At 35.5% G+C, this 22,432-nt stretch overlaps 1 long non-coding RNA gene across 1 annotated transcript in view; it reads left to right on the forward strand.

The window, feature by feature from the left end:
• The first annotated feature begins 4,186 nt into the window (after positions 1-4,186).
• The window catches only part of LOC141570396 (uncharacterized), an 81,168-nt gene continuing 62,922 nt past the window's right edge, over positions 4,187-22,432 (forward strand). Inside the window, exons 1-3 of the long non-coding RNA XR_012494398.1 lie at positions 4,187-4,541; positions 10,763-10,854; positions 11,198-11,339. This is a non-coding gene — a long non-coding RNA (uncharacterized LOC141570396). The remainder of the gene's footprint in view (positions 4,542-10,762; positions 10,855-11,197; positions 11,340-22,432) is intronic.

Here is a 22,432-nt window from a genome sequence, read left to right on the forward strand (position 1 = left end):
ATCCCCGACCCTCTCCCAATTCCTATTTGCTGAGATATTTTGGTACTTTTAGTTCTAAACTGTTATTCATTTTTCTTTTGCCATATACGTCTTCAGATCCTTCAGTTTTTGAGAACTCTTTTGATACTTACACTACAAATTCCCAATCTTTCTACCACTATTTATTTAGATTTAAAAAATGTGTGCTTCAAGGTTCATTGTTCCTCACTCTTGCATCTTCTCTTCAGTTTCCCTTATTTAAAAAAAATTTTTTTTTCAATATTTCATTTACAGTTGGCAGTCAGTGTTATATTTATTTCAGGTTCTTGAGCTTTCCTTAGCTCGAAAGTTTCTTTCTAAGCATTTTCCTCGGTGGGGATACATGGAGGATATGTAATCTGAATCATTATATATTCATCAATAGGTTTCTTTTTACTCTGGGCGGTGAGTGGTATCTTGACCAAGAGTAGGTTTTTTAGATTGCATTCCTTTCTTTCAGTGCCCTGTAGATATTATTCCTCTGTCTTCTGGCATCCATTGTTGCAGTTGAGCAGTAGTCTGATACCAATCTGATGCTTTGCTTTTTTGTCTGGAAGCATGGAAGATTTTTCTTTATCCTTGCAATTCAGAAAATTTGCTAGCATATATCTAGGAACAGACATATTATTTATTTTTTTAATCTGGCCTAGAACTCAGGAAACCTTTGCAGGGTGATGACTTCAGTCTTTATATAAACCAGAGCTTTCGCTCTTTGTTCTGAGATAGTTCTTCCCCTTGATGATCACACCAATAACTGGATTTTTTAATTTCATCTTTCTTCTCTTTCCATTTTAGCTTCAAAATGATGCTTTTAAGGCTCACAAAGTCCTTTTTGTGCTGTAATAGAATCTCCTTGAATGAGTGCTTATTTATTTACTATGAACTTTGTCTTTTGTCTCCTCTAGCAATTCTTACAATCGAAGTTAACCCAATTCTAGGTGTTCTGATTGTTCTTTATGCTTGTTTTGGCTGCTAGCTTGCCTAAGACTATTTCTTGGTCTACTCTTGGTTCTATCTTCCCCTGAGGTTTAGTCAAGCTGTGGAGGTGTGTTTAGCAAAGTGAGATTGCTGATGCCATGGTCTCTGCTGTGGTGGGCCTGTGATGGACAAGCAGGCAAGAGCTTCCTGCCTCCATTATTCTCACCAGTAGAGGCTGGTGTTCCTCAGGGAAAGAGAGGAGGACGTGTCCCTGTTCAGCTGTCCCCAGATGTCCAGCAGTTTTTCCTGGGTCACATGGAAGCAGATTGGCATAGTCTGTCCTCTCAGGTATCTCCTGAAAGGAAGCTCTCCTGAAGACCCAGTCCTCCTACCAGGATTCTTCCCCCATATTTCTCAGAATTTGGTCTGATTTTCAACAAGGGTGCCAAGACTATTCAATGGGAAAATAATAGTCTTCTTAACAAATAGTGCTGGACAACTGGATAGCCACATGCAAAAGAATGAAATTGGATGTTTACCTTACATAACATACAAAAATTAACTCAAAATGGATACTTTTTTTGGTTGAATGTAGGCGCTGAATCTATAAAATTCTTAGAGGAAAACATAGAAGTCTGTGGTACCTTGGACTTGGCAATGGGTTCTTAGATATAACACCAAAAGCACATGAAACAAATGAAAAAAATACATAAATTGGATTTAACCAAAATTAAAAACTTCTATGTTTCTAGGGACGCTATCAAGAAAGTAAAAATACAACACACAAAATAGGAGAAAATATTTGCAAATGTTACATTTGATTAAAAAAACTTGAATCTGGATTATATTAAGCTCTTACCACTCAATAATAAAAAAGGCAAACAAGACGATTTAAAAAATGCGTAAATGAACTGAATAGACATTTCATCCAAAGAAGATATGCAAATGACCGATAAACATGAAAGGTTGCTGGATGTCATCAGTCATCAGGGAAATGCAAATCAAAACCACAATTAGATAGGACTTCACACCCACTAGGAGGGCTAGAATCAAAAAGTAAGGGAGTAACAAGTGCTGATGAGGATGCAGAGAAATCTGAATCCTTATACACTAGTGGTAGGAATGTAAAATGGAACAACCAATTTGGAACACAACCTGGTAGTTCTTCAAATGATTAACCTTAGTTTCCAATGGACCCAGCAATTCCACTTTTAAGTAACACCTTAAGTAAATAACCTACATGTCCATCAATTGATGAATGGATAAACAAAATGCAATACAGCCATACGAGTTTGCAGTATTACTTGACCATTAAAAGGAATGAAGTACTATTATGTTGATACAAAAGTAATTGCAGTGTTTGCAAGTATTTCTAACCTTTAAAACCGCAATTAATTTTGCAACAACCTAATACTTGCTGTGACATGGATGACATTAAAATTATTATGCTAAGAGAGAGTCCAGTTACAAAACAGCACATATTATATGATTCCATTTATATGAAAAGTCTAAAATTGGCAAATTTGTAGAGATGGAGAGTAAATTAATAGTGAGTGGTGGTAGTGGGCAGGGGGAGGTGAGGGAGTATGAGGCACAAAAACAAACAGCTAAAGGGTTTCTTTTGGAGGTGGTGAAAATGTTCTAAAATTGAGTGTTGTCCTGGTTGCACATATCTCTGAATATAGTGAAAACCGTTGAACAATACATCTTAAATGAGTAGATTGTATGGTATATTTATTATCCCTCAAAAAGCAGTTGTAAAATATGCTATTATGAAAAAAATATTAATATTGCTAATGATATGTCATTAAGAACAAAGATTAAAATAACACCAAGCCTAGTAACAAAAAAAGAAAAAAAAAAGGTGAGCAGTGCTCCCAGGTCTTAAAAGTGGGCAAAATTATATTGACATATAAAGTGCCACCATTTATTATAAACTATAAATATAACACATAAAACTCTATTAAAATTTAAATTTGACCTAAATATAGGGTTACAGATTTAGAAAAAAAAAATACAGGATGCCCAGTTAAATTTGGATTATTTCTAACTGCCTATGCAGATATACGTTTAGATAAATAAACAATATTGCATGGGACATACTTTACTATAAAAGTATTTGTGATTTATCCAAAATAAAATATAACCATCTGAATTACATACCACTTTCTTTAATTTTATTTCCCTGATGACTTGACTCTCCTTAATGGTTTCTTATTTTGCAGAATTTGTTTATAAAATTCCTTATGATTATAGTCTGTGTTTCACTTCTATTGCAACATATCATCCACAGTGGTCATATTCAACTTATTTCATTCTTTTGTCCATGTGACAGTCATCAATGATAAAACATGGTCCATATTAGCATTTAAAGCCAGTATCCTAAACGTATTCTGGCATAAAGCTAAAATTCTGGTAATTGCTCTTCAAATTTTGTTTGTTAAAGCACATGCCATCTTTCATGGCATAACTTGCTTTCTATTCTTGAAGATTATGTTGTATCTCTTGACTAATAATTTTTAAAAATGTTGTCCACTGATATAAAGGAGCATCGTTGTCCCTTTTTATTTTCTTCTTCATCAATACACATGATTCCACTTTTTCCCATTCTGGAAGAATATTTAATAACATCCAGTAAAAGAGAATCAAATTCTTCAAAGGATAATATCTATTTTAAAGCATAGTTATAACAATTGCCATAATAATTACCTACTTTGAGTTGGAGTTTCTTTCCCATTCAAAAGTACAATTGCCCCCTTAAGAACAGTTTTGAAAATGAAAGGGACAAATTCTTCATCACTTCTTTCTTTAAAGCATTCAACAATTTCCTTTAAACAATGAAATACTTCAAAAACATTGTTTGCTCTTCTTTTAATTTGCATAATCCTTTGCTAAAGTGATTGAAAACTATGAACAAGAAATAAGTAGCCTTTACTTTAAAGATGATTAAAACTCAACAAGAATTTTTTTTGGGGGGGAGGTCGGGGGGCCTATTCTTCATAATTAATGTATGATCTCAAACTTTAAGTGATAAACTGAAGATTCCTTCAAACATGTTTGTTAAAGAGAGCCAGTAGATTTTTTGAGAGAGTTGAATAATGCCAACAAAATTCCAGAAATTTTTCATAGCTCAGTACAAACGGTGTAACACTTAGTAAGTTACTCACTAAGTAAATAACACTTAGTATAAGTGAGGATATGAAGTAAGAGAGCAATTTCATAACAATGTCATCACTGCCAACAGAAAGAACATCATATGCTAGTTGGGCAGCACTATACAAAATATGGGTAGGATAGTCAACACTTTTTATGGAATTGTTCATGCTTTGCTTCAACTTTGAATAAACTTTTTCTGCACCGTTAGGTAAACATCTGCATAGTTTGTACCAAAAGCAATGCAATTTACCTTATAAACTCCTAGCTCAAAAAGAGAGTCCTTGCTAAAATATGCTAATGTTTTTAAAGTCTCATCTGGACTTCAAGGAATTTTTACTCATAAAGGCCTTGTAAGCAAGTCTTTTTCACAAGAAAAATATTGTACAAGCAAAAGGAAAAAAATTTTTCTGATTGTGAATGTGATTGTGAATTCTTTGTGCTGCAAAAAGGTAAGGAAGGAGGCATTTAGGTCTTTGATAACTTGTAGAAGTAAATGCAGCTGTTACACATTTCATTATTGCTGTAGATTTTGTCCTGGTACTTGAATATTTGCTTGCAGTTTTGTAATCAGAAAATGCTTTTGGTTGTGGTACATTTTAACAATCATTAGAACTGAAAGGCTAATCATGATACATACTGTGGAAGGCCATGACAACTGCTGTGATTATTTAAATGTTCATCTGAATTTCTCTTAATCAAAAAAATTTGTTATTGTATCAGCCTTAGTGCTAGTTGAGGAAATCATACATCTCTTACGCGTAGCTGTTAATATATGCTAATTTATATCTGACAATTTTTATATTGAAAGAACAATTGCATATTACAGAAAACAACTTCAGAGGGAATTTTTGTCTCATTTAATAAGTGTCCACTGTTCAGAGATTCATCACAAAACCTACTCTTGTGTTTTGGCATTTGGGGTTTCAAATACACACCAAAAAATTATTGATTTGCTATTGTCAATCACTGCAAAATTTGAAAAGATTGAATTTGATAACTTTATGGCCATATCCATGCCACCAGTTACTCACAAATCTGAACTCATACCAAACTGTAAACAGGGGTTGAAGGTTTGCAAGTTTGCCAACTAGCAATAAATTGAACTCAATATCTGATGTAAAAAGGGAAACATTTTGTTTGCCCGCAAGGGAGAGCGATACTTGTAAGGCAATTTCCATGAGCAAAACTATAGTTGATCTTACATGAGCTTTTGAGAAGCTTGATAGTCAGAGACAGGTGGACTTTCAGAAGCAGGAGTGTGTAAAGACCGATGGATTTTCGGCCATGTTACTGTGCGCTGGAGGAAGGCTGCTGTGGACCAGCTGACCGTGACCTCTGGGAGCAAGGCTATTGGAGTGACACACTGGCTGACCAGCTGAGTCTAGAAGCTATCAGATGGGCTGTCACAGATTGCTGACTTGCAGGGCTGGAAGTTTATCATTGATTGACTCTCAGAAGCTGCGAGCTGCCATTGATTTGCTCTCTTATAGATGTTTGGAGTGAGCCTGTTGAGTTGACTGGCTGGTTTCCAGAAGCAAGGCCACAGGAATGGGACTTTTAGCTGTTTGCCTGATTTTCAGAGCTTGTGCACTGATACAAAGTTATCTTGGATTCACAGTACTTGCTTGTTCACAACTTGGGAATTTGGTCAAAGAATAGTCTTTTCCTTTCTTGACTCTAAAAAATAAATACTTTTGATTCTCCATTCCCCCTTTTGATCTCCTCTCAGCCAAATCTGCAGGAGAGACAATAAGAGATTGTCCATATGTTTGTTGGTAGAGGTATGGTTTTCAGTTGGTGTTGCCATTTAAATGATGTAAACATCAATCATTGTGGCAGAAAAATAGCTCTGATGATTTTTTGTAATTTTATGAAAAAAACTGTATGCAGGGCATTTAAGGTGTCCTGACAATGTGAAAACAGGACACAGGACAACATAATTAAATACAGCGTGTGTCCTGTATATACAGATGCCTAGTAATACCACCTAAGTATAATATTCTAGCTATAACAAGCATTAAACATTTTACATAACAGTAAAATGACTTGCTTTCTAAAATTTTAAAGATTTTTAAAAGATCATTTGAATAACCTGGGTTTCTTCAAAAACATCAAATTAAATTGAGTCATGCCCTTTTCTCTCTGATTTCATCTCCCTGAACCCAACTGAGATATTTAAGATCTATTCTGTTAAAGGAGGTGCTTAGTTTTTCTTTTGTTGATGATGGTAATAATTTCCCACCAAAAAGTTCTTTAATTAGGTCTGAGTTTGCATTAATCCTTTTGCTTTTGTTTACCTCTTTGCTTTATGCAAGGTCATGATTCCACCTTCTTTCCGTGAGATCAGTAAATATCACCAAGAAAGCCATTTATGGCTGGTGTTGCCTTTTTAAAACAGCAAATTGAGAATTTCATATTTTCTTACAAGTTTCTTACAATGATTTATGCAGGTCACACACAAAAAAGCATTTTTAAAGAGGTTTCAAGACATCTCTAATAGATCCCTTAGTAGAAATCAAATCTTAATAACAATACTGACGTAAATGTTTCATTTTATGCTATACATAAATTCTCTAGAATAATTGCTGTTTAAAGAAAATTTTTTATAAATAACTTTGTGAAACCTAACTGTAGTTCCAGGACCCTGCAAGCCCATTCAATCGATGCAATGGAGCAGAGGGAGGCCACAATTATTAATTAGGGAACCCTTTGCAGAGTAGCTGGGCAGGTAGCCCCTCCCATTTTTCTTATGGCACAAAGGAGTGGTAGCAGGTCTTCTGACATCCACAATGGACCCTGGGGATGAAAGGCGTAGCACTGTCCCACATAGCTGTTGACTTGTGAGAGGAATAGGAGACCTGTCATGCAGAAGACCCCTATTGGAATACCTCCTCTCGGCTACGTGTCATATCCCACCCCATAATCCCTGGAAGCAAGTTGTAGTAAATAGAAGCAAATCCACAGGCATGTATACACAGAGCCATAGATACGAAGAAAGGCATAAAAGTTAGAATCACTACTTGAGAAATACTGTGAAAGAGAGGCACCAACCTCAACAAAAAACCTCAAAGAAATAGAATTAATAGAACAAATAGAAAAGGCTCCAAAATAGTTATAATTAACATCCTTGTGTGATAAAAAAGGAATACAGACCTATATTCATATATAACAATTATAGGTGATTATGAAAAGACCCAAAATTCTTAGAAATTAAAAATATGAGCATAGAAAACATAAAAGCTCAGTAAATAAGCTTAATAGAAGAATGGGCAAAATTGAAGATCAAATATTAGAAGATCTAGATGAAGAATTTGCTTATAACCTAGCACAGTCCAGAAGTTCTGATGTCCATCTCAGAGACAGGATGGAGAGAAGGCAAAGAGGGAGCAGTGGGGGAGAGAGGGAGGCTTTAAAAAATAGTCTTTAAAAAAAGATTTAATGGCATTTTGGATGTTTCCATATCTTGGCTATTGTAAATAGTGTTGCGGTGAACATAGGGTGCATATATCTTTTTGAATTAGTGTTTTGCATTTCGTTGGATAAATACCCAGGAATAGAATTGCTGGATCATAAAGTAGTTCAATTTTTAATTTTTTGAGGAACCTCCATACTGTTTTCCATAACGGCTGCACCAGTTTGCAATCCTATCAATAGCATAAGGGTTCCCTTTTCTGCACATCCTTGCCAACACTTGTTTGTTGATTTATTGATGATGGCAATTCCGACAGTGTGAGGTGATATCTCATTGTGGTTTTTATTTGCATTTCTCTGATAATTAATGATGTTGAGCATCTTTTCATATGTTTACTGGCCGTCTGTATGTCCTCTTTGTAGAAATGTCTATTCAGGTCCTCTGCTCATTTGGTAATTAGATTGTTTGTGGGTGTTTTGGTGTTGAGTTAAATGAGTTTTTTAAATAAATTTTGGATGTTTATCCCTTGCTGGAAGTATCATTGGCAAATATCTTCTCCCATTCAGTAGGATGTCTTCTCGTTTTGTTGATGATTTGCTTTGCTGTGCCAAAACTTTTCAGTTTGAGGTAGTCCCATTCGTTAATTTTTTCTTTTGTTTCCCTTGTCTGAGGACATATGTCAGTAAAAGTATTACTAAGGGTAATGTCTGAGAGTTTGCTGCCTATGTTTTCTTCTAGGAGTTTTATGGTTTGGGTCTTACATTTAAGTCTGTAATCCATTTTGAGTTTATAAGAAGGTGGTCCAGTTTCTTTTTTTTTCATATATTTGTCCAGTTTTCCCAGCACCATTTACTGAATAGACTTTCTTTACCCCAATGTAAATTCTTGTTTTCATTGTCATAAATTAAATGACCATGTAGGCATTTATTTCTCGGCTCTCTATTCTGTTCCATCGATCTTTGTGTCTGTTTTTATGCCAATACCATGCTGTTTTGATTACTATGTCCTTGTAGTATAGTTTGATATCAGGTAGCATGATACCTCTAGCTTTGCTCTTCTTTCTCAAGATTGCCATGGCTATTCAGGGTTTTTAATAGTTCCATATAAATTTTAAGATTATTTTTTCTAGTTCTGTGGAAAATGCCATTAGTATTTTGATAGGGATTGCATTGAAACTGTAGATTGCTTTGGGTAGTATGGACATTTTAACCATATTAATTCTTCCAATCCATGAGCGTGGTATATGCTTCCACTTACTTGTACCTTCTTTAATTTCTCTCTTCATAGTCTTACAATTTTCTGAGTGCAGGTCTTTTACTTCCTTGGTTAAATTTATTCCTAGGCATTTTACCTTTTGATGCAATTGTAAATGGGATTGTTTTCTTAATTTCTCTTTCTGATAGTTTGTTATTGGTGTGTAAAAATGCAACTGATTCCTGAATATTAATTTTGTATCCTGCTACTTTACTGAATTCATATATCAGTTCTAATAGTTTTTTGGTGAAAACTTGTTCATAACAGCACTATTTACAATAGTCAAGATATGAAAACAACTAAAATGCCCATTGATAGATAATTGGACAAAGATAATTGTGATATATATATATATATATATATATATATATATATATATATATATAATGGAATATTACTCTGCCATAAAAAAGAATGAAATCTTACCACTTGTGACAAGAGGGTATTGAACTAGAGGGTATTATGCTAAGTGAAATAAGTAAGACTGAGAAAGACAAATAGCATATGATCTCATGTATATCTGGAATTTAAAGAACAAAATAAATGAACAAACAAAATAGAAACAGACTCAATAGATACAGAGAACAAATTGATGGTTACCAGGTGGGGGTGGGGGGTGCTGAGTGAAAAAGGTGAAGGGAGTAAGTACAATTGGCAGTTATAAAATAGTCACGGGGATGTAATGTACAGTATGGGAAATATAATCAATTATATTTTTAAAACTATTTATAGTGTCAGGTGGGTACTAGCCCTATCAGGGGGAACACTTCATAAATTATATAAATGTGTAACCACTATGCTGTACACCTGAAACTAATACAAAATAATATTGAATGTCAACTATAATTTAAAAAAATAGTCATGGGGATATAAAATACAGTATAGGGAATATAGTCAATAATATTGTAATAACTATGTACAATGTCAGATGCATTATAAACTTAGTGCGTTATCACTTTGTGAGGTATATAAATGTCTAATCACTATGTTGCTTTATACACCTGAAACTAATAAGACAAGACTTAGGTAAAGAATTGATTTAAATAAAATAACAATGAAATAACAAGTATTTAAAAGATATTAGTAAATATTAACACATTTTATGTTCTTATTCATAGACTTCAACATATTTTTCTTCTCAGTTAAATAGACAAGTGAGTCAAATGACCGGATTCATGTGCAAATAACATATTATTATCTAAAAATAAAACATTTTGGATAGGTCTGAGCGATTCTGTCAAATTTTGCCTCTATGATTTGTTGATAGACATTGAAGTCTAAATATATATTGGGATTGCTTTATCTGAAGGGGGAAATATAGAGAACAGATGAAATGAGAGATATGTGTTATGTGAGAACAGATTCAAGAGCATTGAGTGCTTACAAATGAAACAGTTATTTCCTATGTTTTTCCCTTTTGGGTTGATTATCTGCATCCTGTTCTTCTATTTGATGAGTTCTATGTATTCTTCTCCTTTCTAATGTTTTTTTTTCTTTCTTCAGGATTTCTTGCCTACCTTCATTACTGAAGCATTTCATTTCAATTTTATAGTCTACTAGACCTTCCCTCTAATGTTTCATTCTCAGTTGTTCTATAGTTTCTTACTGTTCTGAATCATTGTTCAGTCATTTTTTTGATACATTAAAACTTTTAGATCTCTGGTTAGGTAAAACCATTAGAAAAATATAATTTCTATAAATATTTTAATATATTGAATTTAGTTCAATACAGGTGATAAGTTTAACTTTATGTGCTGTATAAACATAAAGCTTAAAGTATAAAAGATTAAGAAAATAAAGTATCAGAAATGTTGTAATCCTTACACATATTGTAACCCACCACCTCTCAATAACAGCATTTATCAGTTAACAGGCATGATTTTCATATTATTAATGATGCATTCACATTTATTGGATAAAGTGATCAGATAAAACTAGGCCCAGCTGTTCCGTAGGGAAAAATAGCTAGTTTTATTTGTTTGTTTTATTTTTGCTTTTCAACAGGCAAGCAAATGAGGAAGAGCTAGGGAGAAAATGAAAAAGAATACAACTTTGAAACAGCTAACAAAGAAAAACGGAAAAAAATATAGAAATGGGTATGTATGGAACTTAATTATATATCTCTCAAAATATTTATATATTGTGAGAGTATTGTATGTAATTTAATGATGACTTTTAAAATCTAGTATTTCTTTATAGAAAACAGTAGAAATGGTAGAAAAATTTTAAAAATCTGAATAGACTAGTATCTGTAGGAAAATAGAAAAAATAGCCAAACATATTTCCACAAACGTGTCACCAAACTACCTTATTCTGTGGGTTAGTTACCCCAAATATTCAGTGAATCGATAATTGGCAAGTACATGGAGTAAGAGATATTCTCTTATCCTTTTGGTAAGAGTTCAGATTGATTCAGGCTTTGTTTTTTGTTTTGTTTAGGGCAACTTGGCTGAATCTATTAACATGGTTGAAAGATGAGAAGTGGGTGTAAAGGAAACGAAGAAATGGACTTTCACAATTTTCTACCCTGAACAACTAGGAGGATGATCGTGCTAGTGGCAGAAATGGGAGAGCCTTTAGGGTAAATACATTAGTACTTCCAGAACCTAGCATTCAAGCTTTATGATTATTTGATAAATGAATGAATAAAATGGTGCATTTAATTGCCGTCACTGTGTTTAGCAAGAGTGTTCACTGATTTTCCAAGTCCTCGTTTTAAAATATGTTTACTTTTCCTTAATGTTTCTTTTCATAAGCTTTAATGGTATCCTTAGCTCCTTTTTGAAAAAAATAGTTTTTCACTTTCATAGCATGAAGTGAATATATTATTAGTAGGTTAAAGAACTGTGTTTAGATGACTTTAAGGGAGTTTTAGCCCTGCATTAATCTGCCCTTATCAATGGCTTTTCTTTCTGAGGTTTCAGTTACCCATGGGCAACTGTGGGTTAAAAATACTAAAAGGAAAATTCCAGAAATAAACAATTCATACGTTTTAAATTGGGTGCAGATCTGAGTAGCATGGTGAAATCTTGCTCAGTCCTACTCTGTCCCTCCCTGGACGTGAATCATCCCTTTGTCCAGCATCTCTGTCCGTCATATGCTCCCCACCTACTCGTCACTTAGTTGCCATCTTGATTATCAGATCCAGATCCACTACCACAGTATTGTGGTGCCTGTATTCAAGTAACCCTTATTTTACTTCATAATGGCCGCAAAGCGAGAGAGTAGTGATGCTGGCAATTCAGATATGCCAAAGAGGAGCCGTAAAGGGCTTCCTTTAAGTGAAAAGGTAAAAGTTCTCAATAAGAAAAGGAAAAAAATCATATGCTCAGGTTGCTAAGATATATGTATGATAAGAACAAATCTTTTACCCTTGAAATTATGAAGGAAAAAGGAATTTGTGCTAGTTTTGATCCTGATGCTATATCAGGACAATACTAGCCTAACACCACATCACACCATCTACATCATTTACCTCACTTCATCTCTTCAGGTAAGCATTGCATCAACTCACATCATCACAAGAAGAAGGGTGAATACAGTAAAATAAGACTTTGAGAAAGACAGAGAGATCACATTCACATAACTTTTATTACGGTATATTGTTATAATTGTTCTATTTTAGTAGTATTAGTTATTGTTGTTAATCTCTTACTGTGCCTAATTTATAAATTAAGCTTTATCATATGTATGTATGTATGTATGTATGTATGTACAGGAAAAAACACAGTATTATTTATAGGGTTCGGTACTATCCATGGTTCCAGGCATCTACTGGGGGTCTTAGAATGTATGTCCCATGGGTAAGGGGGGGCTACTATAGTGAAATCCAGCAGACAGGAAAATTCCATACACCACATGCTACCAAGAACACACATTCTTGGTACAATAACCACAGAATGGGCTCACATGTATTGGAAGAAAAGGGTCTCCCTTTTCTTGGTTTCTCCCTCTGTTTTAGTCAGATATTTGCTTCCACTTCAAATTTTAAAATGTCATCTCACCAAATGCATTTCAGGTTTTCCAAAAATACCCAAGCTATTTTTTTCTCTAGAATAATTTTTCTCGAACTATCCGCCATGGATTATTATTTCCTGGGGACAGAGGAACTGGAGTGGGGACTTACTGAAAAGTGTGCATGCCTGAATCCTAGCTGAAACTTTAGTGCATCAACAACTTTGGGGATGGAAGCCCAGAGTCTGTATTGTCAGTATGCCTCCAAAATGATTCCTAAGCACATGCACTAAAAGTTGAGGACCACGGCTCTAGGAATATGAAAATACAAACATTTTAAGAATAAAAACTCAAAACATAGCTTCATTTAAATTCCTGGTTTTATTAATGTAATTTTTTTAAATATAAATTTATGGCTTTTGAAACTAGCATTGCTCAAAATATGGTCCAGGGGACCCCAGGGGTCCCCAAGACCTTTTCATGCAGTCCACAGAACCAAACTACTTTAAAAAATAATACTGAGATGTCATTAGACTTTTTAATAATCATTCTCTCATGGATATGCAGTAGAATTTTTCAGAGGCTAAATGATGAGCGGTATCACAACGAACTGAATGCAGAAGCAGATAGGAGGATCTAGCCTTTTTCTATAAGGAAAGAAAAAAATCAGGTGGGACATTATTAAAATAAAGATGTTTTAGGCATACATAATATCTCACAGTAAAAGCAGCAAGCATTCTAGACATTAAAGAGGTTCTCAAAATGTAAAACAATGCCATTCTTCTCGTTATATATATTTTGTTTTGAAAAAATAGTTATTTTTCATAAAAAATGATATTTATGTTAACATGTAATGCATCTTTTAGTGTTAAATTAAAATAATATATTTTAAAATGTCTTAGTTTTAATTTCTAATATCAATAGATATAATTCACGTTTGGGGTATTCAGTAATTTGTAAGACAGTACAGTCCTGAGCCAAAAAGTTTGAGAATTCTTGTCCCAAATTTATTTTTTAGCTATAATAGAATCCAAGGGGATTGCAATGGAAACTCTTTCCTGGTCCTTGATCCACTGTGCGTTCTGAATCCTTGTGATTTATGACTAACTAACTGCTTGACCAGGTGAACAAATATATTGACGGGACTTTGGTGAAACACTTTGTCTATTCAAGAGTAAACAGTGATGGTTTCCATGAAGAATAAGTAAAAAACTAGAAAAACAAGAACTCAGAATTTCATTCAAGTAGCCAATTTTAGTCAACACTGAAAGAAGAACAGATGGGCATTATTAAAATAAAGATGTTTTAGGCGTGCATAATATCACAGAGTAAAAAAGTGAAAACAACACTGGCCTTGAAACAAGCATTTAGAGCTAAGGTTTCTATTTCTTGCTCTCTATTTGATCTTGGGCAAATCAAACTTCTCTGGGCCTCAGTTTTCTCATCTGGAGTTTATATTGAAATCTAACCTTTCTTTTTTTCTTTCATTGAACAAATATTTATTAAACATCTTCTTAGTTTCAGACACTCTAAGTACTGAAGGTATAGAAGTAAATGATCTCAGGTCTGACTGAAATATTCAGTCTATGAGGAAGATAAATACGTTTAAATTATTTAAGTTACTTGGACTAAAATATCTCCTCATGTCACGACTATTTTATCTCTTTGCCTCCTGAGTTTTTCTTTATAGCAGTCATTATCACATGATGTGTTATATACTTAAGGGTTTATTTTGGGGAGGAGTGAACAGTGAACTTAATATCTATCCTCCTCACTAAAGTATGAGTTCCAAGAGGACAGAGACTTTATCTGATTGGCTAATGTTTTTCCTGGCATATGATTGACATTCGGGGACTACTTGTTGAACAAATGAAAGAAAGAAAAAAGAGGGTGGAGGAAAGTAAATACATATTTGGGGGACAGAAAGAGGAAAAAGAGAGAGAATGAGAATGCATAATAGAACAAGTCAATATATTTATTAAGAAAAAAAGAATGAGTTAAAGTTAGGTGAAGTATTGGAGAGACAGAGTATTTCAGGCAGAGGGAAGAGTGTGTATACAAAGATTTCAAAGTGAGAAATAACATGAATCGTAAATTGGTCAATACAAAGAACTGAAATGTGAGCTCTGTCAGGTGGGGGAGGAATGTAAGAGATGGGCAGCTCTCACGTTCTCTGAATCTATGAAGGAAGGAGTAGCTTTCTGCTGTGGGGGTACAGAGCTAGTCACTCCAAGATATGCCTCTGTGACATGAAGATTGGTTTGAGCTAAGGGCAACTTTAGCTGTGGTCTCAGGAGAAGTTTCCACCCCTCTCTTGACTACCTGGAAGAACTGGAATTAAGGCCCTTTCCCATAATGGGAGATTATCAGAAATAACCTCTTTTTGACCTGTCTGTAGGGCAGGACAAACTTCTATTTACTAAATATCTGCGCTTCTTATCATTCTGCAATGACCTTTGAAGTCTCCAGCTACCTCACCTCATCCCTAACTCAGAATGTCTTATAAACCCATGTTCCCTTTCTGTTTCTGAACCCCTCGTGGACGTGGGGTCTCTGATTCTCTCATGTATATGGAGTCCCCATACAAAATCTACGTATGAAATTTGGTTATTTTCTCTTGCTAATCTGTCTCACATCTGTTTGATTATTAGACCAGCTGAAAGATCCCTGAGATGTTTCCATAAAATCACCTAGCACATGTGTCTGGCATATGGTAGTTATCCACTGTAGGCTTGTGAAATGGGAGTATGTTCTCTTGGTCTTTATCCAAAGTAAGCATCAGCGTAATACAAACGCTTATCCAGAACATAAATCAAAACAACAGTTCTGTCAAGCCAAATTGATTTGTATAAAACTCCAGAACTGGAATTAAAGATTCAGAATGAACAAACACACGTGGAGCATCTGCTTTGTGCCAAGAACTGCTAGGTACTTTTACATGCGTTTACACCTATGCCTTGCATCAGTCCTCTCCACAGAAGTTTACTTTGCTCATCTGGCCAAATTACAATTGCTGCTCCTTCTGAGGACCTCCCATGCTGATCATACCCAGAATGTTCTACCCCTGTGTAGGAGCCAAAGTTGCTGACCAGCTGGTCACTTGGCTCTGAGTACATGTTCCATTGCCTCACCCTCACCCCCACAAGGCTTCTGGGTAATAATGAAATTTTTTCTTATCTGTATAGTGCTTTGTAGGCCTACTCAAGAACTATGTATATGCCTAACACAATTAATGCCCTCCTCATATCTGTATCTTTCCACTGAGAGAGGTAAAACATATTCATTTCATCTGATTTGACGTCTCATTTAAGGGAACGAGTGCAAGGAAGTCATGTAACAGAAAAACTGAGGTAAAAAGGGACTAATCCAAAATTATAGTCAGGTGTTGTAGCTTTATTTTTCAATTAGAGTTGTCATACAAGGTTGCATTCGTTTCAGGTGTACAACATTGTGATTAGACATTTATGTAACACACAAAGTGATCACCCTGATAAGTCTAAGACTCCTCTGACACCATACTAGGTGTTGATGTTTTAATTTTTTTTAATGTAACACACCAATGTTTCTCAAATTTGAAAATTATATTAGCCTTTTCAAGAGCAAAAAATTCTCCTAAAGTTTCAAGAATATGTTGGTGACTTCAAAGGGAAAAACACTACTTTAAGAAACAAATGTCTTATGTTACAAAAAAAGTTTTTCAGATGTGAATTATCACTGCAAATGAATTTTTCTTTTTAACAAGTAAGAAGATTTTTATATTATCTTTAAAATAAAAACTCAACATTTGAAATTCCTCATAAAACTTCCAAGCCTCTAAGAATGCTGCAAGTCTCTCTCACCCCCTGCCCAGTTTGAGAAAACCTACAGCAGCCACGAGTTTATTTCTCTACAAAACCATTTTCAATCATATGGAATCTTTGGAGTCCCCGATAGTGTAAGGCACCACCCTGTTTCCTTATGTATGGGATTAAGGGGGAATATCCTAGCATGATGCTTTCAACTTGTTCCTGTAAAATATAGTTACTCTGCGTTCCATTTGTCTGGGTTTGTTGGGTGTGTGAATAGCTGATGTCATAGCCAGAGGCAGTGTCTTCAACTTTGTTTTGCTCAAGATTTTAAGCTCCACTTGCATTCTCAAGTGTCAGATATCCTCTGGGGTGGATTCTCTAACCTGGAGGTGCCCATTCCAACCAGTTCATGGTGTTGCCAGAGTTCCAAGGCCTTGGAAAAGCCTTGTCTTCTGAGGTGGTTGGATGCCCAGAAATCCGAGTCATGCTTTTGTGATGACATTTGGTTGCTTTCCATATGGAGTCTCAAGGGGTCTGGGATTATATTCTGTAAGAATTCAGCAGAATCATGTTATAGTGTCCAGGGTCTAAGAAAGACAGTTGGCATTGATACAAGAAACACACTCCTGGGCGACCTTCTTAAGTACAATATAGAAATAGGGCAAACCATGGGAAGGCTTGAATTAACTCATTAAGGGGCATAGGAAGGAGATGGATTGGGGCTACTAACAAAAACTTTGTTATTCAAAAGCCTCATAGTAGGATTGTTCTAAAATGTTAGACAGAAATTTCAGGATGATATTTATTAATAGTTTCTGGTTCCTGTAAAGCTGTTTCTTCAGAAATACTGATCATTCAAAAGATACATTCAACCTTATGTTCATTTCAGCATTATTTACAATATCCAAAATATGGAAGCAACCTGTGTCCATCAACAGAAGACTGGATAAAGAAGAGGTGATATATATATATGTATGTGTATGTATGTATATGTATGTATATGTATGTATATGTATGTATATGTATATATATTATATATATAAGTAATATATATATATATATATATATATATATATATATATATATATATATATATATACACACATATATATATATATTACTCTGCCATAGAAAGAATGAAATCTTATCACTTGCGACAGTGTGGATGGAACTAAAGGGTATTATGCTAAGTGAAATAAGTCAGACAGAAAAAGACAAATGCCATATGAATTCACTTATACTCATATGTAGAATCTAAAGAACAATGTAAACAAACAAAACAGAAACAAGCAGAGAACAAACTGATGGTTGCTGGGTGGGAGGGGTGTTAAAAATGAAGGGAGTAAGAAGTACAATTGGCAGTTACAAAACAGTATGGGGATGTAAAGTGCAGTATAGAGAATACAGTCAATAATATTGTAATAACTATGCATGGTGCCAGGTGGGTACTAGACTTATTGCGGAATCACTTTGTAAATTACATAAATGTTTAACCACTATGCTGTACACCTGAAAATAATATAAAATAATATTGACTGTCAACTGTAATTGAAAAAAAATAATTAAGCCTTTTAAAGGAAAAAGTACTGAGATTCAAAATCTTATGGAAAATTTATTGCTATTTTTATTACTGGAAGAAACAGTGTCAAATCTGTGATGTTGTTTTTCAATGGTAGGATAACAAATGACTTTTCCCTGCTTCTATAAATTTTCTGTAATTTCCAAATGAGCTACAATGATGCGGCTACAATGAGCTACAAACTAATACCTATGTAGCTTTGGGCAAGTACTAATCTCACTCTACTTCCATTTCCTTCTATAAAATGGGGAACATAATATTAATACGTAGGTTGGTGCAAAAGTAATTGTGATTTTTGCAATTATTTTTAATCTTTTAAACCACAATTACTTTTGCACCAATCTAATAATACCTGCCTTTATAAGGCTCTTGTGGGGATTAAATGAGATATTTCAAGTAAAGTGCTTACAGTACCTGGCATATAGTAACTACCCCCAAATTTTAGCTATTATAACTATTACTACTATACTTTACTAACTCTAAGACTCACTTTTTTTTTCTAATTTGTAACTTCTTTCTAATTGGGATGTGTCTTGGCTTCATTGGACGTGGCTTAATGGACAGCCCTTGTTGCTGTCTTGGTGATACATGAAACAGAAATGCATCTTAAGACAATTGCTTTGTGTTGGGTGAGTAGTTATTTCCCACTCTATTTCCTGTGAAGGATGTGAAAGCACAGCATTTAGCCTTGATGCCTCTGGCCTCTCTCTCCCTCTCTCTTACCCTCCCCTTCAGAGGAGTGCCTCCCTAACTGAAGAGTATGGCCTAAGCCGGGCTGCAGAGACACACCCCTTCTTTGCCTGTTCCTCTTGGGAATGCAGAATGCTGAGTGAAGTTGCAGCCAGGGGAGTGCTGGGCAATGGGGCATTTGCAGGAAATCTGGAGAAATAGATAAGGAATAGAAGTCATTTGGAGCAAAATGGCAGTCTTAGATGGAGCCTTAGGTGAGGCCAGGTCACACAAATTTTTGACTATGGTGGTTTGATGCAGTCTGTCTGAACAGCTATACAATTAACTTTAACTGTTGCAGCCTAGGCCAGAGTCTCTTTCCCCTGGGCTATGGGGTATTTTGAACTTGCTGGTTACTGCTGCTTGTTTATGAGGCTCAATTCACAGGCCAGTGGCGGTCTTTTCTGGAGGAGGACCTAGCAAATGTATGGCATCCACGGTTGGCCTCAGCAGACAGCCATGACGGGGCTGGTGAGCCAGCAGACACTGGCTTGCTGTCCTCAGTAAATGTCCTATCCTCACGTGGTGGCTTCACTGTGCAGGCTGCAGCTTGTCCTTGGATTACAACAGGCATGCATGTCCTGGCCTCCTGGGCTTCTTGCAATACCATTGAGCCTCAGAGGGAGTCATGGCTGAAGGAGCTAAGGCAGTCGTCCAGTTTGGGGGAAAAGAGATGTTTTGGACATACTTTTAAAGCAGCATTTTTTTTTTTGCTGCTTTCATAATGGAATTAGTTGAATATTATGTGTGTGTGTGTGTGAGTGTGTGTGTGTGTGTGTGTGTGTGTGTGTGTGTGTATTACAGAGGATTTCAATTATGAGTGCCAGACCTTGGTAGGAAGCAGTAGCTGATCTGCCTCAATTCCAATCTGCATCCAGGACCCAGGAGTGAACTGTGAAGAAGCTAACCTTGGATTCACAGAGCTTGTGCCCAGAGCCAAGAATCACTCCCCACCATGTATGTGATCTTAATATGGCTCCGATTAGAAGGCAGGGTTCGTAGGACTTGTGAACCAGCAGCAAGAGGTAATAAAAACAGGCTCTATGGGCAAAGACAGAAAACGCCTCCTCACATAAGGATGTGAATACTGTGTAACTACCTGGGGCCTACATTCAATTCAATATTGGGGTGCTAGTGAGGGAGAATGTGTGCTCCAGTGGAAAACTATGTAACTAGGTTGCATCTAGACTAGCACACACCCTGTATAGTTATCTGATTCTGATCCTATGGGAGCTATTGTATAACTCTGTAAGTTGAAAATAACGTATAGCAATGCAAAATAATTCTTTATAGACAAGAAAAGGATTCCTTCTGTGGAGGGACAACCCATACATCACTATGCTGTGCAAAAGCCAGTTTTGTATCTATTGGCACATTCATTTCCACATTCCTGACTCCACAAAAATTTGCAGTTCTTTGACTTTTCCTATGAACCAATTGCCTGACTCTTCCATTTAGTCAATGAGTTAAATAAAATCTCTAACACATGTTTATTTTATATATCTATGTAATGATTTTGCGATTTTCAAAAATATCTTTTAACACTAGAAACATGGAGTTCAAAGGGAAAAGGGAAATTAGAAGGTTTGAAAAATACTGGATAGGCAAGGAAGTACCTCAAATAAGACTGGGATACCACCAGGTCAAATTTTGAGACTTTATTCAAGCAGCAATATCTTTAAATTCCCTTGTCTGAGAAGAGATGGTATACATAAGTGGATTTCTCTCCCAATCTAGAAAATTCATAGTTCCAAAAATAATCTCTTGCCAAGAGATATTTCCCCATGGATTCAAAGTTGACAGTTGTGGCTTCTGAACAATGGCATAAACTCTGGCCCCCACACACAGCTCAAACCAAGGAGGTATCCTCCTCCTCTCAATGCCATTGAATCTCTGCAGTGGCTTTTGCCAACTATTTTTGGTTTAGACTAAGTCTGAATTCTGGGAATATAATCTTGTTCTGGGCTGACTAGCTAGGACTGAGGGTTGAGTCAATTTCTAAATCTGGTTGCTGTGGGGCCAGTGCTTTGATAATCTTGTATGTTCTACTAATAATTAACTCTGGACTTTTTTCAAGGGTGGTTTGTGAAAGAGTTGGTATTACACAATACCACTTCTTGGACATTAATTATTATATGAGGCAGCCTAAGTTACAGCTGCTGAAAGAAGCATGACTTTACCCAAAATGGGGAAATTCTATCTAAAAACTGAACAAAATAGTAAGAAATTAGGAAGGGTAAATTTTGAACATTAATGTCTTTGTACTTTAATACTGAAAGGTAAAGGAAATTGATTCTGGACTTTTCTCTGGACTATAATGGCTTTAGACTTACCTTGTAAGCAAGGCTTAGTTTATAGACCTCAGTTGCTCTTTGAGAACTGTTAATGGAGAAGAGTATAAAGTATTCATATTTCTATGTTGACCATTTTCTGTTGGACTATCTTGATGTCATATGCTGTCATTATAAACTTCTAACAAACTGCTCAGGATTTGTGATGGGAAACAGAATTAGTAGTCAGTCAACTTCCGTAATTGGGTAGAAAGTGGCCTCAGCCTTAATCTACCTAATGCATTGTTCTGATGCATTTATGAGCCTTCTGGAAGCAAAATCAAAACTGCTCATCAGTGCTTCCAGAATGCTATGCAAAGGGGAGGACAGTGGTTTGGGAAGCACTCATGATCGGGGATCATGGGACTGTATTGGCAGAGTGTTAATATTTTCCCCCCAGGGGTGGCTGCACCCCACTATTAATGGTTAATAAACACTAAACTAGAGAATATGTTTGCGAAACATGCCTGATGTTTCCTTCCATGTGATAACACTTTTCCACTCCTTAGATAACACTTCCATTCCTAGATAATACTTTTCCACTCCCTCATTTATCAGACCTGTGAGTTTGGAAGGAGAAAATGGGCATGGATAGCATTGCCTCTTCATTTTCCCTTCCTTCTGAGAGTGAGCCACCCAAAGGAGAGCATGCGCCTTCTTCTTCCACAGCAGAGGACGGTCCTGTCTGGTGCTGTTGGGAGACGGATAGTCTAATTCTGGTTCCAATATTAGGAAGTTTGCTTGTCCACAGATACAAACTCCCTTCTCCAGCATCTGTTTTACCAGTAATAAAGGTGAGATTTGGAGCTCACATCTGTTGTTTTTTTAAATGTTATTTCAGAACTCAAAGAGAAGGGTGTTATTCTTGGACTTTCCTCAAATCCCAATATTGTGCATTACTATTTTTAATGGTAAACATTTTATTTAAAATTATCTCATAATTATTCAAAATAATGAGTCACATTCTAAATCAGTCTCTTACAACTAAAATTAATCCCAGAACCAGTGTGTGTCCAAGTGTGTCCACACATACACCATACAGTCATTTTCAATATTTGAGTGAGAGCTAATTTACCTAAGGAAATATTTGAATAATTTATTCAAGAAAGATTTTGAAGAAAGATAAATCAGCTGTGTAGAAAAATAAATTGGTCTAAGGTCCCAGGATAGTGATTTAAGCAAAAGTCACCTACATTATAACAATTTTGTCAGAGTTTCATTCTCCAAAGACATCATTCACCAAATAATTTCCCTTATAGAGAAATGCAAAAACCTGAATATGTACATACAATCA

The sequence above is a fragment of the Rhinolophus sinicus genome, linkage group LG03 (assembly GCF_036562045.2).
Source record: "Rhinolophus sinicus isolate RSC01 linkage group LG03, ASM3656204v1, whole genome shotgun sequence".
NCBI lineage: Eukaryota > Metazoa > Chordata > Mammalia > Chiroptera > Rhinolophidae > Rhinolophus > Rhinolophus sinicus.